Source organism: Pleurodeles waltl, chromosome 4_1, assembly GCF_031143425.1.
Source record: "Pleurodeles waltl isolate 20211129_DDA chromosome 4_1, aPleWal1.hap1.20221129, whole genome shotgun sequence".
Lineage (NCBI taxonomy): Eukaryota > Metazoa > Chordata > Amphibia > Caudata > Salamandridae > Pleurodeles > Pleurodeles waltl.
The window spans coordinates 13,586,405-13,610,726 of NC_090442.1; positions in this window are offsets into that span (position 1 = coordinate 13,586,405).

Sequence of the window (24,322 nt, forward strand, 5' to 3'; positions counted from 1 at the left end):
AGGCGAATCTATGACGGATTTTATATAGAACTTTACTGAGTTCCTTATACTTATTAATTATGCACTTTAGCTGTTAACTTATTGATGGTCTATTCCATGTATTTTGCATATAATCTCCTCATTTAAACTTTCAAACCATAACCGGTGTCTGTCATTCTCATTAGAATGCCTCAGTACTGAATACTGAACTTGATCTCAAATATACCATTGACAGGTTTAATTGGGGTGGCACCAAAGTCCGTACCACTCCCGGTCCCAGCCATTGGCGTGCTTTGGTGTGATCATTTGAGATAGGTTGAAACCGACGGCACCAAGTCTGCAGCAAAACAGCATCAGTGGTCCCCAATCCACGCACGCCGTTCACAATGAAGATACATCATCCCTGTCACACAAACCAGGCAGGACACTAACTAACATGACCTATCGTCCTCACACCCTTCTCTATGAATGACTGACATGCCAAGGCGGAGCACCAAGTGTGCAGCAAGAAGACTGGAGCACATCCGCGTCCATCATGCACGACAGCCAATGCTTACCACACATGTGGCGCTATAAACACTGTCATCCACCATAAATAGCTGTGTTGGTAACCTCATGCCCAGTCTGCACCACAGAGTACCTGGTGTCACATCACTGGTTATACATGTGTATGGAGACCTTTAAATCCATAAACCCTTGAATGCACCCACTGCTCTGCCCTAAACTAAACCTTGTCCAGAACTGACTATTTCCTGATAAAACGTTTGTATAAAATATGGAGGAAGATATGAAAGAGTTTATAACTTTGGATAGTGCTTTAGAGTACAGGACAGCAGGCCAAAAAGCAACCATTATGTGTCCGGCAATCTCATCACATGCACAAACATGCATGCACACACAACACACATACACACACAATCTCTCTCTCACACACACACACACACACACTCACACACACAATTCAATTTTAAAAAGTAATTAAAATACATGTAAGCATTAAATTAAAAGTTTAACACACACCCACCTCCTGTCCAGGCACATGGGGCCAGATTTTTCAAGTAGTTGCATCACCCTTGCACTACACAACAGGGTGCAAAAGCAATGCAATTCTTAAGTTAGATTTATCAAGGCACACAAGGCCACCTGAGGGGCTTGATAAATTTAGATCAATGCAACGCAGCACAAATTTCTGCGTTGTTACTCTGCTCCGGGGAGGCGTTCCATGGGTGGAGCTTTGGTGTTCCTACGCATCCACCCATGGATTTGGCGCGTTTCTAGATTTACCATTACTGGTAGACCTGGAAATGTGTCAAAATGGTGTGCATCCCCGGGGGGAGTAACGAGGAGAGATACCTTTATTTCTCCTTCTTTTTCCTCTTTCTATGTGTGATGCATTTTGCAGCACACATAGAAAGAGGGAAATGCCTCAGTAGATTGTTTTTGTGCAGGAAACAATCCTTCCTGCACAAAAACAACGCAGGCACACTTGCACTATCATGGAGCAAGGGTACCTATGTTGGCGCTGGGCAGCAGATTGTGTGCCAGCGGAGGGAAAGACAGGAATGCCCCATAGATTGTTGAATACGGTACATTCCTACCCTTTCACCATCACACCCGGCAGTGCAGCAAGGTGACCCACTGTGCCGCATGAGCTTTTGATGAATGTGTTATTGGTGTAGAGATAGGCTTCCCTTGAGAATACAAAGAGCAGCAACCCAAATCTCTTTGTCTCTTGGGCTAAAGAGAAGCCCATGTGTCAGAAGCACAGAAACAGGACTGTGCGCAGAGGCCTCAGTAGGGATGAGTGATTAAGAGGGAGTGCAGCAGTGAGGGAGGGGCAGGAGCAGCAGTTAATACTGGTGCACATTTATATACCCACCCGGGCCTCATACGTGGCCTCTCATTGCAAATTATATATATACCCACACAGGCCTCATACGTGGCCTCTCTTTGGGTGTTATTTATATACCCACCCGGGCCTCATACGTGGCCCCTCATTGGATATCATTTATATACCCACACAGGCCTAATACGTGGCCTCTCATTGGGTGTTATTTATATACCCACCCAGGCCTTCTACATGGCCTCTCATTGGGAGTTACTTATATATCCACCCAGGCCTTATACATGGCCTCTCATTGGGTGTTACTTATATATCCACCTAGGCCTCATACGTAGCCTCTCATTGAGTGTCTTTGGAGTATGCCTGGTTGTGTTTGTGTGTCTGTGTATCCCTGTGTTTGCATGGCTGTATGCATCTCTTTGTGTAAGTGTGTGTTTGTATGTGTGTGTGTATGTGTGTATGAGTGTGTGTGTACACACACATGTACAAACATATGTATCAGTGCTGAATGCAGTGTTCCTCCATTTCTATCTCTCTCTCTCTCAGTCTTTCTGACTATTCCTTTGTTCTCCAAACCCAAACACCAAACATGTATGATTTGCTGAATCTAACTGGCCAACTGGAGTCAAAGCACCAGGTAAATCCACCCGCTCTCTCCACTGCCTCTCTCAGTCCCTCCCCAGACCCTTCGTCCATCTTTCATGGTCTTCTTGAACTCATAACTAAGGTGAAACTGGTCCTGGGTTGCTTGTGTTCTGGTTCAGAGAAGACCTGGCCGGGCTGGACTGTTCCTATTGGAGCAGGGCCAAGACTGATTTGCATATGGCTGGTCCAAACTGAGGTGGTTTTGTGTGCAGAATTACAAGGGATTGCGATGCAGCCCGAGTGATTACCAGTGGCTGAGATTAATTCAAGCATCCATCCATCACTTTTGTATATATTCACAAAAGACATAGGCACTTTTAAACCTTAACTGTTTTCAGAATTCTTGTTTTAGTCTGTCCAAGAGGAAAGATGTTTTAAAAAAATACATGAAAGGGGGCGTGGCCAAGATGGCCGCCGAGTAGGAGCGTTTCACTGGAGCTCCGCCGCCAGACCACGTACCGGAACGGACAGCCAAACACGCCTATGTCCCCTGGAGGCCCTTGAGTTTGGCTGGGGGCGGCGGGCACAGTGTTGGGTCATGCAGCGACCGGAGGTGCGGGATGAGACGAGCCGCGGCTGGAGCAGCTGGAAAATGGCGGCTGCGTCGTGATCGGGACTCGATTGCCGCGCAGAGGCGGTGGATGCGGCGAGCTGGAGTGTGGGCCCCCAAAAAACTGTGAGCCCGGCTGCCCCCGGGTGGACAGAGAAGTGAAGTGGAACAGGGGCTGGGCCGACAGACCCTGGTGAGGCGCGCAGTGAAAGGGCCAAAACAGTGCAGAACCTTGCGGAGAAGAGCAAGAGGGGACCCGCGCTGGGCACATGAATGAAGTGCCGGACAGCCTGGTGCATCGGATGGGCCATGGTGCGCTGTAAGCCCGGGCTGAGCACGACAGGAAGAGGACAGATGCTCACAGCATAGAGGCACGGAAGAATAGCATTCACCGCCGGAGTGCGAGTAAAGAGGATAGTCAAGAGCAGGTGAGGAGCCCCGGCTGGGGTCTGGACGGGGACTGGGCGTGTGGCCGCCCACCACAGTTGAGCAGAATTGAGCTGCTCGGGCCCGCTGACACGGGTCGCAGGACCACCCCAAGCAGGAAGATGAGGACATTCCAGGAGCCGTCCCCGGGTAGGACGAAATGGGAGCCGGCTGGAGGGGGCCTCTGTACATTTGAAGGATCATGTTACTCGGGCCGCTTCTCAGAGAGAGAGCAACGCCCACGCAGCTATCCGCTCAAATGGAGTCCCCGGAGCAGACGAGTAAGCTTGGACAGCAATAGGACGATGTTGGACGAGCTAGAGGCCCCCCTGATACGGGTAATCAGGAATGGCGTCTCAGAAGCACAGCAAGAAGGAGGGCTCCCTTAAGGACCTCTTCAATAAAACCCTGCCAAAAAAGTGGCACAGTCAGGGACACCGGAAGTGAAGAGCAGAGAGACGGCTGGGCCGGGGCCATTGGAAGGTGGTGGAGCACCATTGATGAGAGCATTCATGGAACACCTCTTCAGGTCCCTATGTGAAGACTTCACAACACTGAATCAGGAAATAGTGGCTGACATTAAAGACCTTAAAAGGGAGGTGATCGATCTGGGACAATGTGTGGACACGATAGAACAGACACACAATACACGAGAGGAAGAAATGGACTATCACAGGAGAGAACTCCTCACCCTACAAGACAAGAACCAAGAATTGCAGTACCAAATAGAGTACCTAGAGAACAGATCACATCCCTCTAACATTGGATAAGAGGAGTACCTGTGCAGGCAGTGACGGGGACCCTGAAGGATTTCTTGGTGCGTGTTTTTCGCCACGTGGCACCGGCCTTGAAGGAACAGAACATTGTGTTTGACAGAACGCATAGGGCTGGCCGGCTTGCTCACACGCCATGCCAGACTCAGGACATACTAACCTGTCTGCATCACTATAAACAGAGGGAGGTCATAATGGCAGTGGTCCACGACACAACATCTATTGAGTTTGAGGGCCATTGGATCCGCCTCTATCAGGACCTCTCGATGATAACACTGCAGCGACGTAGATTGCTCCGGCCTGTGATAGACCTCCTCAGGGAGGAAGGTATCAGATACAAATGGGGCAACCCCTTCAGGCTACACTTCACATGGCAAAACAAACTCTGTGGCATCTGCACATTGGAGGAGGCACAGAGATTGGATGAGATGCCGCCGAACCAAAGGGATTGGCGCAAAAAGCAGCATCACAGGCACAACTGCCGGGCACAGACAAGGGATGCCTGAAAACGCACAACCGGTGATGCAAAACTCACAAACCTTCAACCGCTGAGAGCCAAAAGGAGAGAGCGGCGATGCTCAGAAGCCTACACAGCCAGGACAGCATATCGGAAGTGGATTCAGACCATTGAGATGGACTGGACCGTTATGTGGGATCTCCTTCGGTTCCTAATCTGATGCATCCTGGATGATGTCAGCGGGTCGTCCGCGCGAGGTTACAGACATGGAAACAATAGGCTGGGATAACCAGTTGGCGGAGCTCCAGTCTACTGGAGCAGTGGTTGATATTTCGACGGACTGATGAACAGGCACTGACCCCAGGCTTTGCTGATGACTGTTCCCAGGTGGGGAAGGTTGTTAATAGTTTATCCCAAGTTAAATGTTAATTTCTTATTACCTCCCCACACTATCCCAGAGGGGGCGGCATCCTCTTACCTTATTATTCCAGAACATGTGTATGGGGACACTCACACACTGCACCAACTAGACGATGTACAGCACAGCAACACCGTCATCCTTCCCAATGATAACCACACTTACGGGGTCATTACGACCCTGGTGGAAGGCGGAGAAGCAGCGGTAAGACCGCCAACAGGCTGGCTGTCTTTTTTTTTGTATTATGACCGTGGCGGTTACCGCCATGGTCATCCGCCGCTTCTCCGTTCCGCCCGCCGGGCTGGAGTCCTGGGTCTCCAGCCCGGCGGCCGTCACTATACCTCCGCCGGTATTTTGACCCGGCTTACCACCCTGGATTTCATGCGGTAGGAACCGCCATGAAATCCATGGCGGTAAGCACTATCAGTGCCAAGGAATTCCTTCCCTGGCACTGATAGGGGTCTCCCCCACCCCCCACCCTGACTCCCTCCCCTACACCCCCCACCACCCCTGCCACCCCCCAAAGGTGGCAGGGCCCCCCTCCCCAACCCGACCCCCAACATCACATAACTCACACACACACGACACGCACGCAGACACCACCAACACACACACGCACACACACCAACATACATGCCTGCATCCACACACTCAGTCAGACACGAACACTTATATACAAACAAACACGCACACATCCATACAGACATACATACAGACATACACGCACTCATTCCCAAAACACGCAACACCCCCGCAAGCATACACACACTCACACACCCCCTCTACATACACAGACGCACACCCCCATGCACCCACACAACCCCCCCCACCCCCTCCCCTAACGGACGATCGACTTACCTGTTCCGTCGATCCTCCGGGAGGGGACAGGAGCCATGGGGGCTGCTCTGCCGACACCACACCGCCAACAGAACACCGTTGTGCAGAATCACAGGACGTGATTCGCTGGGCGGTGTTCTGTTGGCATGGCGGTGGAGGTGGAGCAACCTCCACTTCCCCGCCGCCCGCCAGTATGGCTATTGGCAGCTCTCCGTCCGTAAAAGGACGGAGGCCAGCCAACAGTCATAATACGCCGAGCGACAAAGCTCCACTACTGGCGGTTTTCCGCACAGCGGTCTTGTAAAAAGACCGCCGAGGTTGTAATGACCACCTTAGTCTTAATGTAAGAGGCTTTAACGCCCCGGTGAAGAGGCAGGCTGTATTGCTACAGCTTAGAGACCTGAAGGGCGACATATGTCTACTACAGGAGACACATTTACTCCGTCAGGACTGGAAAAAAATGAGGACACGCTGGTTTGACTGTCAGTTTCATTCATCGGGTCCTGGACGGAGGGCGGTGGTGGCGACCTTGCTGGCCACAAACTTCCCAGGGAAAGTGATTCGGGTGCAGGCTGAGATCCCTGGGAGGCTCCTTTCGCTAAAAATTGACATGCAAGGGCACAGCCTGATGATAGCTAACATTTATGGGCCAAATGAGCACTAAGAATGCTTCCTAAAAGATGCACTGGGTAGGGTCCTAGTGTCGTCCGACGAAGATATTGTAGCAGGCGGAGATTTTAATATAGCCCCAGATCCTCACCTAGACAGGTCCACCCAGAGATATGGCGAGACAGGTGCCTTCTCACAGGACTTTCAGGACTGGCTCGGGAGGGCGGGACTGACTGACATTTGGCACCGACACCACCCAGCAGACAGAACATACTCTTTCTTCTCGGCTGCTCACCAGACATACACCTGTATAGACCTCTTCCTCACCTCTCCACGTATTACCACCCTGTCCACCAGCTCTGCCATTGGAGTGGCGGCAATCTCAGACCATTCCCCGCTCACGCTCTCCCTTACTCTACCTGCCTACACACCAAGTAGACGACACTGGCGTCTTAACATAAGACTTTAAGCGTATGAGGACACGTTGGCAGAGATTAGAGACACAATCATCCACTTTCTACCTATAAATGATACTCCCACAACCAATATCGTGACCCTCTGGGAAACCTTTAAAGCAGTCGTTAGAGGTCAGTTTATATCGATAGCAGCGAGACAGAATGCCGTACGCCGTAACAATCGCCAACAGCTTGAGGACGACATACGGGCTTTAGATGTGACACATAGACAGACTGGGTCCCTGGCTGTGAGGAGACAGCTCACCACACAACGAAAGCAGCTATGGGCCTTAGATAAGGATAAGGTGGAATACGCCCTACTGCGAACCAAGCAAAAGTTCTACGCTGGGGGGAACAGGGCGGGTCGTCTGCTGGCTCATAGACTCCACAAGCAGGCCGCGGAGCGACAGGTGGCAGAACTAAGGTTGCCCGATGGTACACTGACATGTCAGGAAGAGCTGATCCGTCAACAGTTCGAACTATTCAGACCTATATTCCACAGAGGGGATCGACCATACGGGTGTGGAGGACTATTTGGACTCTGTGCCTGTGGCTCAACTTCTACCCGTGGACAGTGCCACTTTGGAGAACGATATTGCACCCACAGAAGTCCTCGTGAGCATACACCAGCTGCAGCCAGGTAAAGCTCCAGGCACGGATTGCTTTGGGGTGGAATTTTATAAATCTTTCGGCACCCAGCTAGCCCCGGTACTAGCCAGGCTCTACAATGAGTTGGGCTCATCTCTCCCCCCTACGCCTACGATGGAACTGGGTGTAGTGACAGTAATCCCTAAACCAGGGAAGGATCCACAGCTCTGCTCATCCTACCGCCTCATCACACTACTAGATGTGAACACAAAGATCTTCATGGGTATCTTAGCACATAGGTTGAACCCGTGCATGCAGCATCTGGTACACCCGGACCACACTGGTTTCATACCTGAACGGTCATGTCGTGATAATACTAAGAGACTATGCCACTTGCTAGACAAGGTCCATCATTCTAAAACCCCAGCTCTTCTTCTCTCCATTGATGCAGAGAAGGCATTTGACCGAATACACTGGCAGTATCTTCACGCAGTCTTAGGGAAACTTGGGCTTGGCCCCAGGTTCCGTGAGTGGATTCGATGCAATTATGACACGCCTAGAGCCATGGTCGCTGTGAATAGGGGACTGTCTCGGCAGTTCCCCATATTAAGAGGCACTCGACACGGATGCCCTCTCTCGCCTCTATTATTTGCTCTATATATATATAGCCCTTTGCTGAGCACATACGGCAACATCCAGATATTTCTGGAGTGCCAATGGGTGGTAGATCGCATAAAGTAGCTCTCTACGCAGACAACATGCTCCTTCACCTGACCAGGCCCCAGACCTCTCTCTCCGGGGTCCTAGCGGAATTGTCAGCCTTTGGCAGGGTATCAGGTTTTAAAACCAACCTTGCAAAATCGTCCATACTGAATCTTACCACCCCATCCTTGGAGGCCACCCTCCCCTTTTTGTGGGCCGCACAGTGGTTCACATACTTAGGACTGTGATTGAATAGTCCCCACCATAGAGGCCACAATAGACAGTAACTATACCCAGATACCTGACACTACACGCTCAGACTTAGCAAAATGGAAGTCACATGGCCTCTCCTGGCAGGGGTGACTGGCTGCGGTCAAGATGACACTCCTGCCCAAGATACTCTACCTCATGCAGACCCTGCCACTGCAACCACCCCCTAACCTCCTAGACAAAATGCAAACACTCATTTGGGAGTACGTTTTGGCCGGAAAGAGGGCCAGAATGTCCAGAGTCCAAACATACCTTCCTCAGGCAGAAGGTGGGTTGGGAGTTCCACACCTATTGAGCTACTACCATGCAGCACAGTTGCGCTACATGGTTGAATGGAACCGACCCCTGACGGAGAAATACTGGTGTTTTATCGACCAGGAGGTGGCAGGAGTTCACATCTGGAAGGTACCATGGTTGCCTAGGAAACACCGTCCACAAGGGGTGTATGTCTCACCAATTCTGAGGGCCACTATGAGTGCATGGGACAAAGACCAGGTGCTGAAAGGGCTCTCCACACTGGTATTCCCACAGACACCGGTCATTGGCAACCCAGATTTCCCCCTGCACTTGATGAACCTGCCTTCCTACCTTGGCAGGAAATGAATTGCAAGAGGATACGCAACCTTTTTGACGAGGACGGAGTCATGGACTTCCACAGCCTCCAAGCAGGGTACGGTCTCCCGAATTCTACCTACTGGCAATTCATGGCCGTCCATCACTGGATGACCTTGCCCGCGATACGTCCGCATTCTATTCAACCCCTTACGAGATTTGAGCAATGGTTACTGACCAATGATACGGACAAACGGCTCTTGTCTGACATCTATGCTCTACTGATCACATCAACTACACTCTCTGTAACACCAGCGAGACGCAGATGGGAGAGGGAATGCGAGCGTACATTTACAGACCGGGAATTGCGCAGTGTCCTTCACCGGGCACGGGTCACAGCGCAAGCCACGAACACCAAAGAAATGTTTCTCAAAATAGCCCATTACATGTACTACACACCTTTATGGGTGGCCCAGTGGAGGGCGCAAAGCGGCAGCAAATGCTGGTGTTGGTGCGGACAGAAAGGTACGCTTACTCACATATTATGACACTGCCCAAAGATCACTTCCTTCTGACAGTCCATCCTCCAAGCAATTGAGGACATATATAACACAACCATACCGCGCTTCCCAAGCTACGTACTACTATGCCTCCCCAACCCCCAAACATATCCTCTCCGCGCACCCAAGGGAGGGCTATTACCTTGGCACTGGGGGCTGCTCTCACATTGGTGTACCGAGACCATTCCCACCCACACTGACTGCCTGCATCGGCTTTGGACTCTTATGGCTATGGAAGGATTGACAGCGGCAGCGACTGGCTTGTTGCCCCTCTTTGATAAAACATGGGGACCACGTATCCAAGACTTGTAGGACGAATTCAGGGAACAAACCTGCCCTTCCTACTCGCGCATCCTTGACTGACGAATCCTGCCAGACTTCCCTTGGAACAGGCTGCCTGTTGAGATTCTTCTCCGCTCGCCACGTACGCTTTGAGTATGCATACTGAGCGGGGAAACTATTGCACTGTAGGTGCCGTATCCCCCCCTTTGTTCCCCCATCCCTCCCCCCTACCTGTCTCCCCACCGCCCGGTGGTTGTAGGTGGGAGAAACTGTATCATTCTTGCCTTTAAAAAATGAATAAAAGATATCTTAAACCTAAAAAAAAAAATGAAAGGCACTAACCCTCAAAAAAGCACATTGAAATCAAATATTGTTCGGTGTAAGTTATGTAAATTTCTGAAACAATATTTGTTTTATTCCTAAATCAAATGTGGGTGTGGAAAGCTAAAAAGTAAAATATTCCCACCTTTGTGCAGACAGAGAGTCTCTCTCAGATGAGGCTGTAAATCTCTCCATGAAGAGGAATCTTCTGTTCCTGGCTCATCTCTCACCCAGGGGCAGCTCTGTCCAGGGAGACTTCCTTGTCTGCCATGAAGGTTGCACTGGGAAACTGGTACAGATGAGGGAGAGGCAGGTACAGAGAGATAGAGGGGGGGAGACAGGTACAGAGAGATGGAGGGAGGAGGGAGAGACAGGTACAGAGAGATGGAGGGAGGAGAGAGACAGGTACAGAGAGAGAGAGGGAGGGAGAGACAGGTACAGAGAGATTGAGGGAGAGAGAGACAGGTACAGAGAGAAGGAGGGAGGAGGGAGAGACAGGTACAGAGGGATAGAGGGGGAGAGACAGGTACAGAGAGATAGAGGGAGGGAGAGACAGGTACAGAGAGATGGAGGGAGGAGGGAGAGACAGGTACAGAGAGAGGGAGGGAGGAGGGAGAGACAGGTACAGAGAGATGGAGGGAGGGAGAGACAGGTACAGAGAGATTGAGGGAGAGAGAGACAGGTACAGAGAGATGGAGGGAGGAGGGAGAGACAGGTACAGAGAGATAGAGGGGGAGAGACAGGTACAGAGAGATAGAGGGAGGGAGAGACAGGTACAGCGAGATGGAGGGAGGAGGGAGAGACAGGTACAGAGAGAGGGAGGGAGGAGGGAGAGACAGGTACAGAGAGATGGAGGGAGGGAGAGACAGGTACAGAGAGATGGAGGGAGGAGGGACAGGTACAGAGAGATGGAGGGAGGGAGAGACAGGTACAGAGAGATGGAGGGAGGAGGGAGAGACAGGTACAGAGAGATGGAGGGAGGAGGGAGAGACAGGTACAGAGAGATAGAGGGAGGAGGGAGAGACAGGTACAGAGAGAGAGAGGGAGAGACAGGTATAGAGAGATGGAGGGAGGAGGGAGAGACAGGTACAGAGAGATGGAGGGAGGGAGAGACAGGTACAGAGAGAGAGAGGGAGGGAGAGACAGGTACAGAGAGATGGAGGGAGCAAGGAGAGACAGGTACAGAGAGATGGAGGGAGGGAGAGACAGGTACAGAGAGAGGGAGGAGGGAGAGACAGGTACAGAGAGAGTGAGAGACAGGTACAGAGAGATAGAATGAGGAGGTAGAGACAGAGAGAGGGAGGAGGTAGAGACAGGTACAGAGAGATGGAGGGAGTGAGAATCAGGTACAGAGATATGGAGGGAGGAAGGAGAGACAGGTTCAGAGAGATGGAGGGAGGGAGAGACAGGTACAGAGAGATGGAGGGAGGAGGGAGAGACAGGTACAGAGAGATGGAGGGAGGAGGGAGAGACAGGTACAGAGAGATAGAGGGAGGAGGGAGAGACAGGTACAGAGAGAGAGAGGGAGAGACAGGTATAGAGAGATGGAGGGAGGAGGGAGAGACAGGTACAGAGAGATGGAGGGAGGGAGAGACAGGTACAGAGAGAGAGAGGGAGGGAGAGACAGGTACAGAGAGATGGAGGGAGCAAGGAGAGACAGGTACAGAGAGATGGAGGGAGCAAGGAGAGACAGGTACAGAGAGATGGAGGGAGGGAGAGACAGGTACAGAGAGAGGGAGAGACAGGTACAGAGAGATGGAATGAGGAGGTAGAGACAGAGAGAGGGAGGAGGTAGAGACAGGTACAGAGAGATGGAGGGAGGGAGAATCAGGTACAGAGAGATGGAGGGAGGAAGGAGAGACAGGTTCAGAGAGATGGAGTGAGGAGGGAGAGACAAAAAGAGGGAGGAGGGAGAGACAGGTACAGAGAGATAGAGGGAGAAGGGAGATACAGGTACAGAAAGAGGGAGGGAGAGACAGGTACGAAGAGATAGAGAGAGGAGAGAGATAGGCACAGAGAGATAGAGGGGGGGAGACAGGTACAAAGAGATGGAGAGAGGAGGAGGGAGAGACAGGTACAGAGAGGTAGAGGGAGGTAGAGACAGGTACAGAGCGATAGAGACAGCAGAGAGATAGGCACAGAGAGATAGAGGGAGGGAGAGGAGAGACAGGTACAGGGCAATAGAGGAAAGAGAGAGAGACAGTGACATAAAGGGAGAGAGAAACAGGTCCAGAGAGATAAAGGGAGGGAGTGACAGGTACAGAGAGAGAGAGGGAGGGGGAGACAGGTATAGAGAGTTAGAGGGAGAGACAAATACAGAGAGAGGAAGGGAGGAGGGAGAAACAGGTAGAGAGTGAAAGAAGAGAGAGACAGGTACAGAGTCATAGAAGAGAGAGACAGGTAGAGCGTGATAGAGAAAGGGAGGAGAGACAGGTACAGAGAGGTAGAGGGAGGCAGGAGGGAGAGCCAGGTTTAGAGAGATAGAGAGGTAGAGGGTGGGAGAGACAGGTACAGAGAGATGGAGGGAGGGGGGGGAGAGACAGATACAGAGAGATAGAGGGAGGGAGTGGCAGGTACAGAGAGATAAAGGGAGGCAGGGTGGAGAGCCAGGTATAGAGAGATAGAGAGAGGGAGGGAGAGACAGGTACAGAGAGATAGAGGGAGAAGGGAGATATAGGTACAGAAAGAGGGAGGGAGAGACAGGTATGAAGAGATAGAGAGAGGAGAGAGATAGGCACAGAGAGGTGGAGGGAGGGGGAGACAGGTACAAAGAGATGGAGGGAGGAGGAGGGAGAGACAGGTACAGAGAGGTAGAGGGAGGTAGAGACAGGTACAGCGCGATAGAGACAGCAGAGAGATAGGCACAGAGAGATAGAGGGAGGGAGAGGAGAGACAGGTACAGGGCGATAGAGGAAGGAGAGAGAGACAGTGACATAAAGGGAGAGAGAAACAGGTCCAGAGAGATAAAGGGAGGGAGTGACAGGTACAGAGAGAGAGAGGGAGGGGGAGACAGGTATAGAGAGTTAGAGGGAGAGACAGGTACAGAGAGAGGAAGGGAGGAGGGAGAAACAGGTAGAAAGTGAAAGAAGAGAGAGACAGGTACAGAGTGATAGAAGAGAGAGACAGGTAGAGTGTGATAGAGAAAGGGAGGAGAGACAGGTACAGAGAGGTAGAGGGAGGCAGGGGGGAGAGCCAGGTTTAGAGAGCTAGAGAGATAGAGGGAGGGAGAGACAGGTACAGAGAGATGGACGGGAGGGGGGAGAGACAGGTACAGAGAGATGGAGGGAGGGGGGAGAGACAGGTACAGAGAGATGGGGGGAGGGGGGAGAGACAGGTACAGAGAGATAGAGGGAGGGAGAGACAGGTACAGAGAGATAGAGGGAGGGAGAGACAGGTACAGAGAGATAGAGGGAGGCAGGGGGGAGAGCCAGGTATAGAGAGATAGAGAGAGGGAGGGAGAGACAGGTACTCAGAGATAGAAGGAGGAGAAACAGGTAGAAAGAGGTAGAGGGATGGAAGGGGGAGACAGGTACAGAGAGATAGAGGGAGGGACAGACAGGTAAAGAGAGATAGAGGAAGGGAGGAGGGAGAGACGGGTACAGAGAGTAACAGGAAGGGAGGAAGAGGAAGGGAAGGAGGAACAGAAACAGTAATAGAGAAAGAGAGAGGAGAAAAAGAGTTCAGATCAATCTCATATATTGTCAGAGAAAAATATTGGGCCAAATTTAACAAGGGCCTAGCGCCACCAAGGGCCACATTAGCGTCAATTTTTTTTCTCGCTAATGTGGCGTTAGGTTGGCAAAAACACAGCGCCAAATTTACAAAGTGGTGCAACATTTTTGGTGCTAGTCCTCCAAAGTGTCACAATACTGTCAGAAATGATTATGCTATTGATCCTAACGTGAGCCATAGGGTGCTGAATCATTGATACGGAGCACACATGGTGGCGTTAGGGGGGCGCAATGGGGTGCAAGAAAAGTGACGCTTCATGTAATGAACAAATCATGTAATGAATTAATGATTTAATAACGAATAATGGAATTAATGAATCATGTAATGAACAAATCATTTAATGAATTAATCATGTAATGAACAAATCATGTAATGAATTAATGATGTAATAACGAATAATGTAATGAATGAATCATGTAATGAACAAATCATGTAATGAACGAATCATGTAATGAATGAATCATGTAATGAATGAATCATTTAATGAACAAATAACGTAATGAGTGAATCAGATAATGAATCAACCATGTAATGAATCATGTAATGAAGCGCCACTTTTCTTAAATCTGGGCCATTGTGGCATAAATGTCCATCATCGCCCCTCTGGAGTTAATAGAAAATCAACCGCCAAAGAGAGAGCTGTTTTGTAAATGACATTTAAGTCACAATACTAAAGTAAGACATTGCCTGATTACAACTTTGGAGGAGGTGTTAATCTGTCCCAAATGTGACGGATATACCACCAGCCGTATTACGAGTTCCATAGGATATAATGGACTCGTAATATGGCTGGTGGTATATCTGTCACATTTGGGACGGATTAACACCTTCCTCCAAAGTTGTAATCAGGCCCTAATTTTGTTGATGATTCTCTGACACTCAACCCTCTTTGTGTTTGTGTTTCTTTGCTCAACTTCAGACAGAAGTGCTGTGCACAGTAACAGGAGAGCATCGGCAGTGTGGAGGTATCACAGACCAGGTCACGGAGGACTGTGAGGGGTGTGAGCTCAAACAGCCTAGTACAATATGACATGTTAGGAACATACTTACATGTGAGAGTGGGAGGGGTGTGAGGCAGGGGCGTACCCACCAAGCGTGCAGCAGGTGTAGTGGCACTGGGGCCCAGGGCTGTAAGGGGTGTGAGCTCAAACATCCTAGTACAATACAACATGACATGTTAGGAACATGTGAGAGTGTGAGGTGGAAGGGGTGTGAGGCAGGGGTGTAACTGCCAAGAGTGCCGCTGGTGTAGTGGCTTTGGGGCCCAGTGCTGTGAGGGGCCCAGGGCTGTGAGGGGCCCACTGCACTCCAGTTGTATCTGGTTTAGAGCTCTCAGCATCCCTGCTGCACCACTGGTACAAGACAGATATGTTGAACGAGCTGCTACCTCACCCCTGTGTCTACAGCCACCACCCTCACTTTCAGCATCTACTCTCCCAGAGTGATGCTCACTAACATGGCTGAACCCAAACCTACATGAAGGTCAGGCCATGCCACAGGGGCACTATGCACATCTGACATGATGTCATGCACCACAACATCTTGGAACAGAGCAGGAAACAATCTTTACCTGGAGAGAGACACAGAGACATAACATGTCGACTCAAAGTAAGAGAAACTTTTTTCCTGGCCAACGACACAGAGATATAACATGTTGACTCAAAGTAAGAGAAGCTTTTTTCCTGGCCATAGACACAGAGACATAGCATGTTGACTCAAAGTAAGAGTGTAGGAGGCTGGCCCTCCATATAGTGTGCAAAGCTAGGCACACTGTGCAGGGGGTCCGGCAACCACACTTTGGTTTACAAAGGTAAAAACTAGCTCACCTAATGCTCTGATTTCTATGGTAGGTTGGTTGAGCAGTTAGGCCAATCTTGGAGAACTGCAAAGCATTTTTTCACAGTATCAATCATGCAACTCAAACATTCAAAGGAATAACTCGAAACCAATTTATAAAATTACTTCAGAGTTTTATATAGTTTTTAACACCAAGATTTTCAATATCGGTTAAGTACTTTTTGATATATGGATTTTTGAAGATTAAAAAAAATAGTTGTTTAGTGCGTAATTACGCACCATGGGAATTAATGGAAAGTTACCTTTAAAAATACATATCAAATCACACAGTTGCTTTACCAAGTTCTTCTTTTGCAGGTTGGTCGAGGTTATTAATGGGCACACTGTGCCAGCTGGAGAAGTTCAGGCGGCTCCCGGTTTTGGCGGGAGCAGCGGTTAAAAGTATCTGTATCTGATGCAGGGCCACTGCGGGCCACTGCATGTGGAAAAGCTCTCTGCAGGTAAGTTTAGGTGGGGTGACCTTGGAATCCAAGATGGCAAAATCCAGGGACACTCTGGGGTGGTGATGGACAGGGGAGTGGTCACTCCCCTTTCCTTTGTCCAGTTTCGCGCCAGAGCAGGGACTGGGGGTCCCTGAACCGGTGTAGACTGGATTATGCAAAGAGGACACCATCTGTGCCCTTCAAAGCATTTCCAGAAGCTGGGGGAGGCTACTCCTCCCATGCCCATGACACCTATTTCCAAAGAGAGATGGTGTAACTAGTATGCCACAAACCATAAGCACTGGGGTCCTGACTAGCAGGATCCCAGTGACACAGTCAAGACACACTGACAAACAGGCCAAAAATGGGGGTAACCATGCTAGAAAGAGGCTACTTTCTCACATTCTGGTTCTTCCAAATCTTATATCACGTGTTCTTGTGTGTTCTGGGAAACTTACTGTGATTTACTCCTGCTTTCCTGGGCTCTGGGGTGGGATCTATTACTTACCTTTGGTGTTTTCTTACACTCCCAGCAGCGCTCCTCTACACACTACACTTGCCTGGGTGGGGAACCGACTTTCGCATTCTACTATTCTAGTATATGGTTTGTGTTTCCCAAAGGCCCATTTCTAACTATTGTGTTTTTCACTATTTGCACTGTTTTCGAACTGTTTTTACAGCTAATTCTGCATTCAAGTGTATATACTGTGTATATTACTTACCTTCTAAGGGAGTATAGCCTCTAAGGTATTTTTGGCATTTGTTTCACCAAAGTAAAGTATTTTCTGTCATGTGTGTAAGTACTGTGTGACTACAGTAGTATTGCATGAGCTTTGCATGACTCCTTTGGTACCCACTGCAAACCAGGCCAGCCTCCTACACTTACCCATAGTAAATGTAGTTGATGGAGGACAGGGCACACAGGCAGTGTGCCATGTCGAGTTTGTGTTTTAGGTTGCACCAGGACTTTCAGCCTGCGAAGGCAGTGCTGGGTTCATCTGGGTGCATGGCCCTAGAGGGTGGCACAATCAGTGCTGCTGACCTCAGGGGCCTACCCATAGTACCCCATGCCCAGGGTACCTAAGTAGTCTTTTACTAGTGACTTATAGTGGTAGTTAAGAGTGTATCCATTTGTGCCAATGCATCACAACAGTTTTAGGGAAAGAGCTCTGGCCCAGGGAACCTGGTTAGCAGGGGCCCTGGGCACAATTATTTCTAGGCTACATTATACATCAGGCAAAAAGTGGGGGATAACAATGTCAAAAAGAGGCCTTTTCTCACGAAGAGAAGCTTTTTACCTGGGTAGAGACACAGAGACATAACATGTAGACTCAAAGTAAGAGAAGTGTTTTACCTGTATGGAGGCACAGAGAGGTTTTCAGAAGAGAGAGCGGAGGATTCTGGGAAGACCCTTGACCATCTCCAGCCTGGCCTTGGAGACCAGCACAGCTCTGCACCCTGGGGCGGTAGAACACTTCTCTCTCCACTGCAGGGTGGTAGAACCCGAAGAGAGGGGAGGTGGAGATGAGAGAGAGAAAACAAATACAAGAGATTAAGGGAGGAAAGAAGGTGTGAATTTTTTCCAGTTCAAACTGCAGGGCCCTAATTAACTTTCACTGACAATAACCAAGAAAGTCTTCAGCACTTTGCACCCTCTAGTAGGGCAGTAACAGGGTGTTAGACATGTTTAACTTCAATGCGCTATTATTCTTGTTCATCTCAAGATACAAAATTGTGTGCTTGTGAATGAGCCTGATTCACAAAGGTAAACTTGTTTGTTATTCACAAAGGTATTTTACTACCAGTATCTTTACGACTTCTGAGTCGCCGCACATAAAAGATAGAACACTGTTTTTATATGTGGAGGCTCCGCTGTCATCAAGAAACTACTCATAAAATACCTTTGTGAATAGCAAAGAATTCTAAACTTACCTAAAAGAGTAAGCTTATCTTTGTGAATAAGTCCCAATGTAGCTTTTTTCCCTGATTCTAAATAAGGTGTGAAACATTTGTTGACGATGACCATAAAAAGCTAAGTCAGGCTGCAACAGTACAGTTGCTCAAATAGACACAGAGGGCCTGATTTAGAGTACCCTGTCCCCCAAACTCTCAGTCTACTTGCCTAATTATTAGAAGGCGGGACTGTAAGGTTTCCGTGGACATTGACTCTGTTGACATGAAGCTACCTTTGATGGAGGAGGGGCCGCCGAATGAAGAGTAATACGCTGCCTGGCCTATTAAGAGTGGACGCAGTAATGACCAGCAGGACAGGTTCCGGCTCCCAAACCTTGAACCATCCACAATCCATTGATGCACCACACATGGAAGGTGTCACATGCAGTTGTCCACATAAACCTCCTTTCTTAAAACATCAATCTATAAGAGAAGAATGGTTTATGCCTTTTTAGGTGCTCGCTGTATGAATGGGTGAGCCCATCTTTAAGACACCACACTAATCACCCTTGCACAGTCATAAGTTTTACTTTGCTGTTGTGGGACTTACAGATTTTTAGTTCATGTGTGCCCATGTAGGCTTTCTTAAACATTCAATAAAAATAATCAATTAAAAATATTAGCCCTAGGTCAAAGGTGTCAACTATACAAAATGTTGCAGGGCAGAGGTCATCTTATCACTCCATCCACAACACTCTTCTTTGTGGACACAACTTCAGCTCACCACAGTGTGACTGTTTGACAAGACCTCATGTCACCACTACACGCTACAGGCTACACATCGTAGAAAAAACAGAACGCATACAAGACAACATATCATCTTCAGAAAGGTGCTTTGGGTCAGCCTTTTTTAGCCATTTGCTTGTTTGCCATTTGTAATCTATCACACACAACAAACCAGATCTTACATAGCCATATACCATACCTAACTAGTATTACTTCAATAGCTAACCTGCTTACCTATCAAACCTAATATACCTAAACTATCTAGCTATCGACCACATGTACCCCATACCTAACTCACCTGACCTACTCACCTACTATACCTACTGTACCTAACCTACACTATCTACCTTAACTACATAACTTCCTCACATACCTAATCTACCTTACCTACTCTGATTCCCATGCCTAACCTAACATACATAATGTATCATACTTACCAAATATATCATGCCTACCTATCATACTTAACTTACCAGACCTGCCTACCGTAAACACCTACCATCTCCAACTACAAACCTACATTACCACCATCCCCACCCACCGACCATACCTAACGTACAATACTTGACTTTCCATATCTCTCATACCTAGCCGAGTACACCCAACCTACCATAACTACCAAACATACCATACACCTAGCTACCAAACCGAACTTGCAATGCTTAACTTCCCCTATCTCTGTTACTTAACCTAATACACCTAACCTACCATAACTACTAAACGTACCATACACCTAGTTACCAAACCAAACCTACAATACTTAACTTCCCATATCTCTCTTACCTAACCTAGTACACCAACCTACCATAACTACCAAACGTACCATACACCTAGCTACCAAACCGAACCTTGTAGTGCTTTTGCTCTTATCTAGTTTTTAGCACTTACATAATATATCAAGAATGCACTTCTGAGTTCAAAGAAGACTTTTATTGTTGTTAATTCTTCCCCAACCGCAATTTTTATGAATGACGAATTATTAGATTTCAAGCACACGTTAATGAAAACAAAATATATCAGTTTGCAATATACACAGCAGGTTATATTTATAAGATATTGAATGCAAAGCAAAACAAATACTTCACCGTGTGAGAAACTATTTACAGCTTCATCTTTCTAGGGTCTGCAAGCTGATGACTCCCTGTCAGCTGCGAGAAAGAGATTTATCTACCCACACGGGATGCTGGCAACTGGCGCCTAGTTCCAGCACGAAGTCAGGCAGATTCGAATCTAATTCTCTGAAGCCTGTGACATTCGTTACAAAGGTGTGCCCCATCCTCTCAGACCCGGGAAAACTACGCAAGCCTTTGGAGACTGGCCAGATCTCCGAGACTGCTCCTCTTCCCAAGCTCAAGCAGAGAGAAAAACAACCAATGTACCCTCTCTTATCAGGTCTAGTCTACTGTGAGAAGAAAACAGCTTGGTTCATCTTGTGCAAAAACACAGCTTGGAAAAATACAGCTTGGATTCTCAACTGCAATGTCTAACTCCACGTTAAAGGCAATAGGTAGCTAACCTAAATATCAAATGCAATGTCTAATGTCATATCAAAGCCAATAGGCAGCTGAGCTGAATACAAAATGTAATATATAATATCATATCAAAGCCAATAGGCAACTAAACTGAATACAGCATGTCAAAGCCAATAGGCAGAATACAGAATGTAATGGCTAATGCAATGTCAAAGCCCATAGGTGGCAAAACTGGATACAGAAAGTAATGGCTAATGCCATGTCAAAGCCAATAGGCGGCTCAACTGAACAAAACATACAATGTGCTACTGGTGAACATTGAGCAACTAATATGCGCAGTAGTGAAACACAAAGTCATTGGTCAAACAAAATTAATCAAATGGCAGGACATTCCATCCTTTGACCAATGAATTTTTGTTTCACATATCTCTTGTTTCACACAAAAACAAAAAACATCAGCACAAAAAACATTATCAGCAAATCAGATTTGAATGATCAAAGCAATACCTGTAAAGCAATAGAAGTGGATTAACACATTGATCTCATAACCTTTCACATCAGATACATCTACATAGAAAAGACTGAGCAATTTGTACTCTGCATGAGATTATAGTGTCTCTAATTCAACAGTGTTAGCAATTTGATGTGGCATGAGTTCTACTCATGTAAAGATGCACGGTCCACCTGAAAGGTTTGCTGGAAGATAAGTGAAAGTCAGAGTTCCATACGAGAAGGGAAAAAAAAAAAAAAAACACAGCTTAGTTCCAGTGGAAGAATGCAATCAAACAAGTTTAACTTGAACTGAAGGCGCAGTTTGCGCAATATGGATCCATGGTGATGGCACTTTACTCAGCCAGGTTCAGGTTGGGGGTTCGGTCCCTTCCCCGACCCCACACGCACACACCGGAAGGGGGACCACACAGCACACTCAGGGACAGTGGCGAAACGTGGTAGGATCTGCAAAAGAAACAAGTATGACTTTTCTTGCAAATAACATTTGTCATTTAAACTGCACCCTTCCTCTTTCTTTCCCTGTTTTATAATCAGCAGGATGGTTTTGGGGCCCTTTGTTATGATTTCTGCAGGTTCTGGAGGATCACTTGGGGCTTCAGCCCACACATCAGCACTGAGGTTTTTATCTGCTGCACCACAGCTTCCTTTTTCTTTCACTGTCAGAAGGGCTGGGGCAGACTCATTCTTTACCAAACCTCCATTCACTGCATTTTTGTCAAGTTGGGCCATTCTGTCTCCAATTTGTATGAATAAATCAGATTCTTTTCTAGGTATCAGCATAATTTCGATTTCTCCTTGGTAATTTGCAGCAATCACTCTCCCTAAAACCTGATCAATTTGCCATTTCTGTCCTGGTAACTTTCCTCTCCCCAACTGCTCTGTGACTGCTTGCATGACAGATTGCTTTTGTGCGTGCTGCACAGTTTTTTTCAAATCTAGGGGAATGTGCATCTCTCTCATCTCTGCTCACCTGTAAGTGGCTTTTTCTCTCAGCTGTTCACATTTCTGGGGCACCCACTTAGCCATCCCCACTAAGGCAGAATTCTGGGTGTACACTTCTCTCTCTGAATTTTTCTCATTAACATCTGCAAGGTAATTGAACCAGTTAGGTGCAAGCCATGTGGAAAAACAAACAGCTAAAACATTAGCAATGAACCAAAAATCAGCGTAAAAATGACACATCTCACGTAGCTCTTGCTTTAAAATCTGGCACACATTGTACAACGCTGTTCCTTCTCCTGTGCCATAAAACAACATTTCAGTCAATGAATCATTAGTAAAACAAACATGCTTTTTATCTTCAGTGGACACGAATTCAAATGGTGCACACAATTTCACTGGTGACTCTTTTACCTGTGGTACTCTAGCCCTGTCTTGCAAGTACCAGATCCAGTGTATGATCCTAGCTAGGGGCACTCTTTTCTTTCCTTGTTCTTGAATTACATGTACATAAGTATTTCCTTCTTGCACTGCGCAGAAACCTAAAGTCAGCATTATTTCATTTGCCAAATCACAAGCGCGCAGCTGCATATTATTTTTCACAGTGACCATATACCAAAGTGTTAGGATTTCACTCAAATGAGGGCTATTCTGTTTCCAAAAATCAAACAAGCTAATGAAACTCAGTGTCTCTTGCTCTAAAATCTTTTGTTTTACTTGTGCATTTTGCAACGGTAACTCGTAAATCACATTCTGAGCTCCGTCGTTCTCATCCGTGTTATCAGTTAAGGAATGCGCTTTCACTGCCAAAAACCCTGGCTCACACGAAGGCTCAGTGCAGCTGGAAGCTGTCTTAACCCCCTCATTACTGGAATGGGAAAAGAAAGATTCTTCTAAAACAGCATTTTTATAACTTTCAGCATTATCTTGAATTAATGTATTCTGGCTAATTTGCTCACGTAAATTCCTATTTTCATGTTCCAACTGCCTACATTTCTCCTGCATTCCTCTGTAAGCAGATAAAGGTATCCAAACCTTTCTGTCATCATTACTTCCAAAAGGCACATTTTCTAAATATGCTTTATCACAATAAATATTTCTCAAAGCACTATCAGGCAGTTTAGCTACACATGCATTTTCAAACATGGTCTGCCGTGCTTCTGTGATTCTCAAAACAGAAAACAATTTCTGTAACTCTCCAAACAACAAAAACAATTACACTTTTACAGTGTGCACATAGAAATCCACTAACTCGTCAAACCTCTAAACCGCCTCTTAACGACCCCACTCCTGGTACCAAATGTAGTGATTTTGCTCTTATCTAGTTTTTAGCACTTACATAACATATCAAGAATGCACTTCTGAGTTCAAAGAAGACTTTTATTGTTGTTAATTCTTCCCCAACCGCAAATTTTATGAATGACGAATTATTAGATTTCAAGCACACGTTAATGAAAACAAAATATATCAGTTTGCAATATACACAGCAGGTTATATTTATAAGATATTGAATGCAAAGCAAAACAAATACTTCACCGTGTGAGAAACTATTTACAGCTTCATCTTTCTAGGGTCTGCAAGCTGATGACTCCCTGTCAGCTGCGAGAAAGAGATGTATCTACCCACACGGGATGCTGGCAACTGGCGCCTAGTTCCAGCACAAAGTCAGGCAGATTCGAATCTAATTCTCTGAAGCCTGTGACATTCGTTACAAAGGTGTGCCCCCTCCTCTCAGACCCGGGAAAACTGTCCAAGCCTTTGGAGACTGGCCAGATCTCCAAGACTGCTCCTCTTCCCAAGCGCAAGCAGAGAGAAAAACAACCAATGTATCCTCTCTTATCAGGTCTAGTCTACTGTGAGAAGAAAACAGCTTGGTTCATCTTGTGCAAAAACACAGCTTGGAAAAATACAGCTTGGATTCTCAACTGCAATGTCTAACTCCACGTTAAAGGCAATAGGTAGCTAACCTAAATATCAAATGCAATGTCTAATGTCATATCAAAGCCAATAGGCAGCTGAGCTGAATACAAAATGCAATATATAATATCATGTCAAAGCCAATAGGCAGCTGAGCTGAATACAAAATGTAATATATAATATCATGTCAAAGCCAATAGGCAACTATACTGAATACAGCATGTCAAAGCCAATAGGCAGAATACAGAATGTAATGGCTAATGCAATGTCAAAGCCCATAGGCGGCGAAACTAGATACAGAAAGTAATGGCTAATGCCATGTCAAAGCCAATAGGCGGCTCAACTGAACAAAACATACAATGTGCTACTGGTGAACATTGAGCAACTAATATGCGCAGTAGTGAAACACAAAGTCATTGGTCAAACAAAATTAATCAACTGGCAGGACAAACCTGCAATACTTAACTTCCTATATCTCTGTTACTTAACCTAATACACCTAACCTACCATAACTACTAAACGTA